Source organism: Phascolarctos cinereus, unplaced genomic scaffold, assembly GCF_003287225.1.
Source record: "Phascolarctos cinereus isolate Bilbo 61053 unplaced genomic scaffold, phaCin_HiC Scaffold_9;HRSCAF=440, whole genome shotgun sequence".
Classification (NCBI taxonomy): domain Eukaryota; kingdom Metazoa; phylum Chordata; class Mammalia; order Diprotodontia; family Phascolarctidae; genus Phascolarctos; species Phascolarctos cinereus.
This window is the reverse complement of record NW_027556402.1, coordinates 123,926,215-123,933,056: the sequence shown is the minus strand read 5'-3', so window position 1 is coordinate 123,933,056 and position 6,842 is coordinate 123,926,215. Positions and strand designations below refer to the sequence as shown.

The 6,842-nt window shown below is 38.3% G+C and overlaps 1 pseudogene; it reads left to right on the top strand.

The window, feature by feature from the left end:
• Positions 1-4,208: 4,208 nt before the first annotated feature.
• On the top strand, positions 4,209-5,474 carry LOC144455410 (stabilizer of axonemal microtubules 4 pseudogene; annotated as a pseudogene).
• Positions 5,475-6,842: the final 1,368 nt, after the last annotated feature.

Genomic DNA, 6,842 nt, shown 5'->3' with positions numbered 1-6,842 from the left:
GAGTAAGGGAAGACTACTAGGGGATTGTTCCCTAGTTAATATTCAAACTCCTCATTGGTTGGAAAGGAGCTTTCAGCCATTCCTGTTGATTTTATTTTGATATTTCAACTTCTACGGGGCCTTTTTTTCCATTTACTTGGGAAGGGTATTGACGTCCTTACATTGAGTTCTTTGTTGAGACATTCGACTTTTTATAAGGTGAAGATTTCTTAAACATTGTGTCCTTGGAGTAGGAAGAGAATCTCCATTTGAAATTCCAATCTCTTCAAATTGCAAAGACTAAAGCCACATCATAAAAGCTTGAGAGATCTGGACTTTGCCTCCAAAATGTTATTTTAAATTGCCCTCATAGAGCAGGTATAAAAGTCAACATAAAATATTTACTTAGTAACCCTCAAATTGTCTTTGCTTTAGATTGGGAGAGATTAACGGGATTTTCAAGTGCTTCAAGCTTCAAGTACTTATTTGTTCCTTCGAATGTTTTGTGTTTTATACTATAAATTTCCTATAATAGGGGAAATAAAAGTTGCTAAATAATCGATGCACATATTGCGCATTTGAATACTTTGTGGAATCAGGGACCCTGTCACCTCTATTTGTAATAACCTAGACCCAACTGTACCTAACCTTTGTTTTAGAGATTTCCTTTGAGGAGAGGGGATTCCAGGGTGAAAGTCATCAGCTAACTTGATAAACTGAATTTCTGTGGGTTAGACTCCATAGGTCAAACCTGGTTCATGCAAAAGTGGAGTCCTTAGGACAGGGAAGAAATTTACTGAGCCACAGGGCTCACTCATTATTTAGGGATATTGGAGGACAAGAAGACCTCTGAGGTCTTTGTTTCAAAACTCTTTGTAACTTGTCCCTAACCTATCTACCTAGTCTTCTTAGACCTTACCACTTTATGATCCTCACTTTATTGCCACTATTCTATAATTCACAGATACAGGCTTCTTTTCTGTTCCTCGAACAAGGCACTCAAATCTTCTAATTCCAGGTAGTTTCCTTTGGCTGCCCCTCAGGAATGGAAATTTTCTCCCTCTTCATCTCTGGTTTCTCTGATTTCCTTCAAGTTCCAATTCAAGTCCAGCCTCCTAGGAGCAACCTTTCTTAATTCCTTTTATTTCCAGTGCTTTCCCTCTATTAATTATTTCCAATTGATCATGTATATGCCTTCTTTATATATAGCTGATTGCATATATTCTCCCCATTAGACTGTGAACTCCTTCAGAGTAGGGACTGCCATTTGACTTTCACTGTATTCCTGGGATTTAACATAGTGCCTAACATATAATAGATATTCAAAATATGTCTATTATCTAATAGCCTGTGTTCAAATAATACATCTAACCATATGATCATAGGCAAACCATCTAACCTCTATAAGCCTCAGTTTACTTATCCAAAAAAGGAATACAGTAGTAGTAATAGTAGTAGTAGTAGTAGTAGTAGTAGTAGTAGTAGTAGTAGTAGCACTAGTCATCATCCCTTCCATCTCTTAATATAAGGTCTTATGATCCATCTGTCCTATGAAATCCTTGTTCATATTCTCCTAAAAAGAGAGCAATTTGTATTTCTTTTTAATTGATCAAAATGGCCAAAGATTGCATGGCTAAGTGGCCAGCCAACTGGTGAAGAGCCCTTTATAATTAGTTTTAATATTATCAACTTAGAAACTCAGAATATAATATTTTGCATTTGCATTTATGACTTTTCAGGATTTTTCCTACCCAAAGCTGCATTCTGCAGGGCATGTGTTTGCTCTTAGAATTATAGGTAGCTTTCTTTGCTTCTGAAAACTGCTATTTCTTCCACTTTTCCAGGCTCCACGTGTCTTTGGAGCAGCTTGGGTTGGCTCCCTTCTCTTCTCAGCTTACTGCTCTTCCTACTCCCCACTTGCTAAATTGTACCTAATGTATTGGGAAACCTCATTGAGGTTAACAGATTCTGGAAATATCCTTCTACAAGGTTTAGGAGTTTTTGAAATGCCTTCTGGCCTTTTAGAGAGAAAAAAAAAAGAATGGAGGAAGTTATTTTTGTTTGTTTTAAACTACTGTTAATTGGGAGACTATTGAGAGAACAGACAAACAGGTGTAGCCCACCTCTATGCTACAATTTAGGTATGGTTGTATCTGTTTGTTGAATGCTGTATACCCCATCTATGATGCAGTCTCATTCCAATGCACCTGTGCAATGGCCTTTTCTGCAAACAAAATCCACTTTGGCACATTGGTAGCTGTTTTTTTTGTCTGTTTGTTTGGTTTTTGTTTCAAATACTAGCTGCTGGGTGAATTTTATACATTTATTTGGTTACTTAAAGACATCATTCAGTAGTGGATGTTGGACTGCATTTAGGGCCAGAAAAATCTGAGCTTTTTATCCTGTTTCAAAATTACCTAATAAGATCCCAGATTTAGAATAAGAAGGGCCATAGGCCATCTCCTTCAACTTTGTAGTTGAAGATCAGTCTCAGGTAAAACATTCACCTTACCCCATGTTCCATAAGAGTAAGCATGAGAGAAAGGATCTGAACTGGCTTTTCTTTTGACCTTGGAAGTAGCACTCTTTCCAGTATTCCATTCTGTTTCTTTTAACTACTTTGTAACTTTCAAGTAAGCTGTGTAACTTCCTGAGATGGTACTTGTAAAGTTTGAATAATAGCAGGAAATGACTTATAATTCCTAAGTGATATGAAAGGGTTTTTGTGAGGATCAAAAGCAATACTCTATTGGGTGTAATTTGTAAGCTTTAAAGTGACATATAAATGTCAACTCTTATTAAGAGTGGGCACCATTTCAATCCATCTTTATTCTTAAAACTTTTCTTTGCATTCTGTTTATGGCTGTGAATACACCAAATGAACTACCTTGAAGAATTAGGGATAGCAATTTGTGAGGACATTTTAAATGATCTACAGTATAGACAGTGAATAAAAGTGAGAGATGAGAGCCTGTCCAGGGGAACGAATCTCCAGTTTTATAATGTAAGGAAGATTTAATAAATTCAATTTCATACTCCTTCCAACTTTTTAGGATATAGCTGCTTTACATATCTAGGGGAACCTACATCTTCTACCACGTTTAATTGTCCTTTTTATATATTTTAGAATGAATTGGAGAAGACAGTATGTGTGAGAGGAGACAAAGAGGGACATATCTTGTTTGATAGACACTTTCTTTTTAGTTGATGAAAATGGCCAAAGATTGCATGGTCAAGTGGCCAGCCAACTGGTGAAGAGCCCTTTATAATTAGTTTTAATATTATCAACTAAGAATGAAATTTAGAACATAATATTTTGAATTTGCATTTATGGGTTTTCAGGATTTTTCCCATACAAAGCTGCATGCTCCAGGGCATGTATTTCCTCTTAGAATTATGGGTAGTTTTCTTTTGCTTCTGAAAACTGCTATTTCTCCCACTTTTCCAGGCTCCATGTGTCTTTGGAGCAGCTTGGGTTGGCTCCCTTCTCTTCTCAGCTTACTGCTCTTCCTACTCCCCACTTGCTAAACTGTACTTAATGTATTGGGAAATACAACTCTTATAGAACTCTTATAATAGTAAAGAACACAGTGGCAAGCCATTGAGAGTCGTCTATCCTGGGTCCAGACTATTTACAGGACCAACATTTTTGAGACCATTTGAGATTTACAAGTTCATGTATTTTTTTTTTTCAAAATAAGTTACTGCTTTATTTGCATTGTTACTTTTTTACATAGAAGGGTCCAGTAAATATATCCAGAGCCACACATGCTTGAAGGAATAAGTAAGTTCAAATAAACAGGAGGTATAAACCCAACTCTCCCATTTCTTCCATTATTTCTCATCATAATACCACTTTGCAGGAAACTTGGGGATGGAATTAAACTCTATGTCCAAAATTCTTTTGCGTGTATCAGTAATTGTGTCAGGGAGATGGTCACAGCTATAGTGATTCTCCAAAATGATGATAAAGTTACTTAAAACCAATAAAGAGCAACGGAAGTTAAAACTGTTTTCCATTTAGTTGTGGTTTTATTTCTATCAGCAGAGGTATTGTCACATTCAGTGCAGGAGCTCTTAATGTGCCTGTGGGTGTGGAAGCCTGTGAACCATTTTTCAAATACTGCATTTTTATTAAGGACATAGGATGTTGCAGCTTCTGTCAAAGTCAGCTCCTTCCTTTGATGCTGTGGCTTCTCAGGCACAGGTGTCCAATTTCTGTTGCTACCATGGAGGGTAGACTGTCCCTGGGTGTTGTTTCTCCTTAGGCAAAGATGAATTTGGAAGGGTGTACAGACGCCCTGACATTCTATGCCACCACCTACTGCACAGCCTATAGTCAAGAGGGTTTCAAGCCCCCAGGTTGGTCAGCACAAGTGCACTGGATGCGAGTTGAATTACCAACTCATGATCAACTACCAGCCCAGCTTGGACACCCTGAACAATCCTACTGCAGGAGAATAACTTAAGGATAATGCTCAGTCAGTCTTTACCTAAGGCTACTACCCAATGGAGCTTCCAGATGACAGGTACCCACTGCCATGGGGTGTGTACCAGCCTGGTTCTGGTTATGCTCGTGAGAAAGCTCACTCTTGTCCCCTTTCCAAAGAGGTCAAAAGAGTTGATTTCAACACCAGCATCATGACTCACAGGCCATCACTGGATTGGAAGCCAAGATTGTGCCTGTCTTCCACCAGTCTGTTGATAATGGAAGTGAAGTTCTGACATGGAGAATTACAGATACAGTCCCAGATTTATGACCTCTCTGTATACTTCCAAGTATTGTTATGAAATCCTAGCCCCACCAGATTACCTCCAGAATAACACAATTGGTGCCAAGGAGGAGTTGGGCTTTACAGAACCAATCACCAAGAATCCCTAGCCTTTCAGCCCCTCCCTAGAAATACTTTGCATCCTCCCAGCATGAACACTACTAGGTCATTTTATGTCCCCATGACCACTCTACAGGGATGAGCTGACTAGGAGTTCTGAGAGAGAAACAGGCTTCAGCCAGCTGAAAAAGAAGGTCCTTCCCCCAACCCCATGCACTGGACCTCTGAGTATCTCTGAGTCTAGCAACCTGAATTACTGCCAGTACTAGTGCACGCAGTGTGTACCCCAGACCACCGATGCTGTGTTGGTAAAAAAAGACTCTGGGAGGCCAAAGAGACTTCTAACTTCAGCACCAACAATCTCAATGTTTCCCTGATCAGGGTCATAGTTTTCTGACCATCTACAATCAAAGATACTTTGAGAATATTCCCAAGGGTCTGAACTGAGAAGATTGGACCCAAGAAGGAATGCAGCCCCAGCAGCCTAGAGGCTATGGAATTAACCAGATTGTCACCCAACATAACACAGAGAGTCACCACAAACCCACAAAAACTATTCTGAGATCACACTGTCATGTGGACAGAATCCTGACAGCCCTGGATCCTTTCTACAGTGACATCTCTTACAGCCAAGGCTTTTCTGCCTTGCATGCCCCATCCTGAATTGGTTGTACCCAGGCCAGGCAGAAGACAGGAGCTGGGCACATGGTTTCCCAACTCCTCAATACCCCAAAGGGCACCTTGCTGGTGACTTTTCTAAGGAAATAAAGGGATAATGTTCCACCAAAAAAAAAAAAAAGACATGACTACACAGCAAACCAATTATAATAAAGTCTTTTTTTTTCTCAAAAAGCACATAAATTCATAGATCCTGGGTTAAGAATCCCTGATTTAAATTGACACAATTCATTTTTTCTTCAATAGATAAACCAATCCATACCTGTTTTTCTTTTGTTTTGTTTTGATTATTTTAGTTTTTTTTTCTTTCTTCCCCATTTTTGGAAAAAAAAACGGTCTTCACAACACTATGTGCCCCAACACACACCCACACATACATACACACATACATGTGAAAATAGACAGGTAACAAACATTCATCTAATAATAATGCAAACTCCCAGGTCTACCTTCTGCGCTACATGTTTATAAATTAAGAAGTTTAGCAAAAGAAAAGTCATTAAAAATCTGTGACTCCTATTTGTAATAACACTTGTAACCACATTTATACTTGGGCAAAATTTTAAGCATCAGTTTAAAGAACTTAGAAAGTGATTTAAAGTTTGAAATGTTACTTGTCTGTATGGATTCAGAACTGATATTGAAGGAAGACAACTGTGATTTTAATATAATTTCATAAATTAGAAAATTAAAGGACTCATTAGGTCATGTGGTCTAGTTCCATGACATAGAGATATATTAAGAGCTACAATACTCTGTTCTAAATCTAAATTTTGACAAACATATTTTTTATTTTTTAATATAAATTTATTTATTTTTAGTTTTTAACATTCACTTCCACAAATTTTTGAGTTCCAAATTTTCACCACAACTCACCCCTCCCCCACCCCAAGATGGCATGCATTCTGAATATCTCTGCCCCTAGTCTGTCCTCTCTTCTATCTCTCCTCCATTCTCTTATCTCCTTCCCCTTCTATTTTCCTCTAGGGCAGGATAGACTTCTGTACCCCATTTCCTGTATTTCTTATTTCACAGTAGCATGTGAAAACCTTTTTTTTAAACATATGTTTTTAAAACTTTAGGTTTCAAATTTTCTCTCTTCCTCCCTCCCCACCCACCCTCACTGAAAAGGCAAGCAACTCAATATAGGTTATACATGTGCAGTTATGCAAAACACGTCCATAGTAGACATGTTGTGAAAAATTTACTCTATTTCCCTTAATCCTATCCTGCCCTCCCATTTATTCTATTCTCTCTTTTGACCCTGTCCTTCCTCAGAAGTATTTACTTCTGATTACCCCCCTTTCCCAATCTGCCCTCCTCTCTATCATCCCCCTGTTCTCTTGTCCCCTT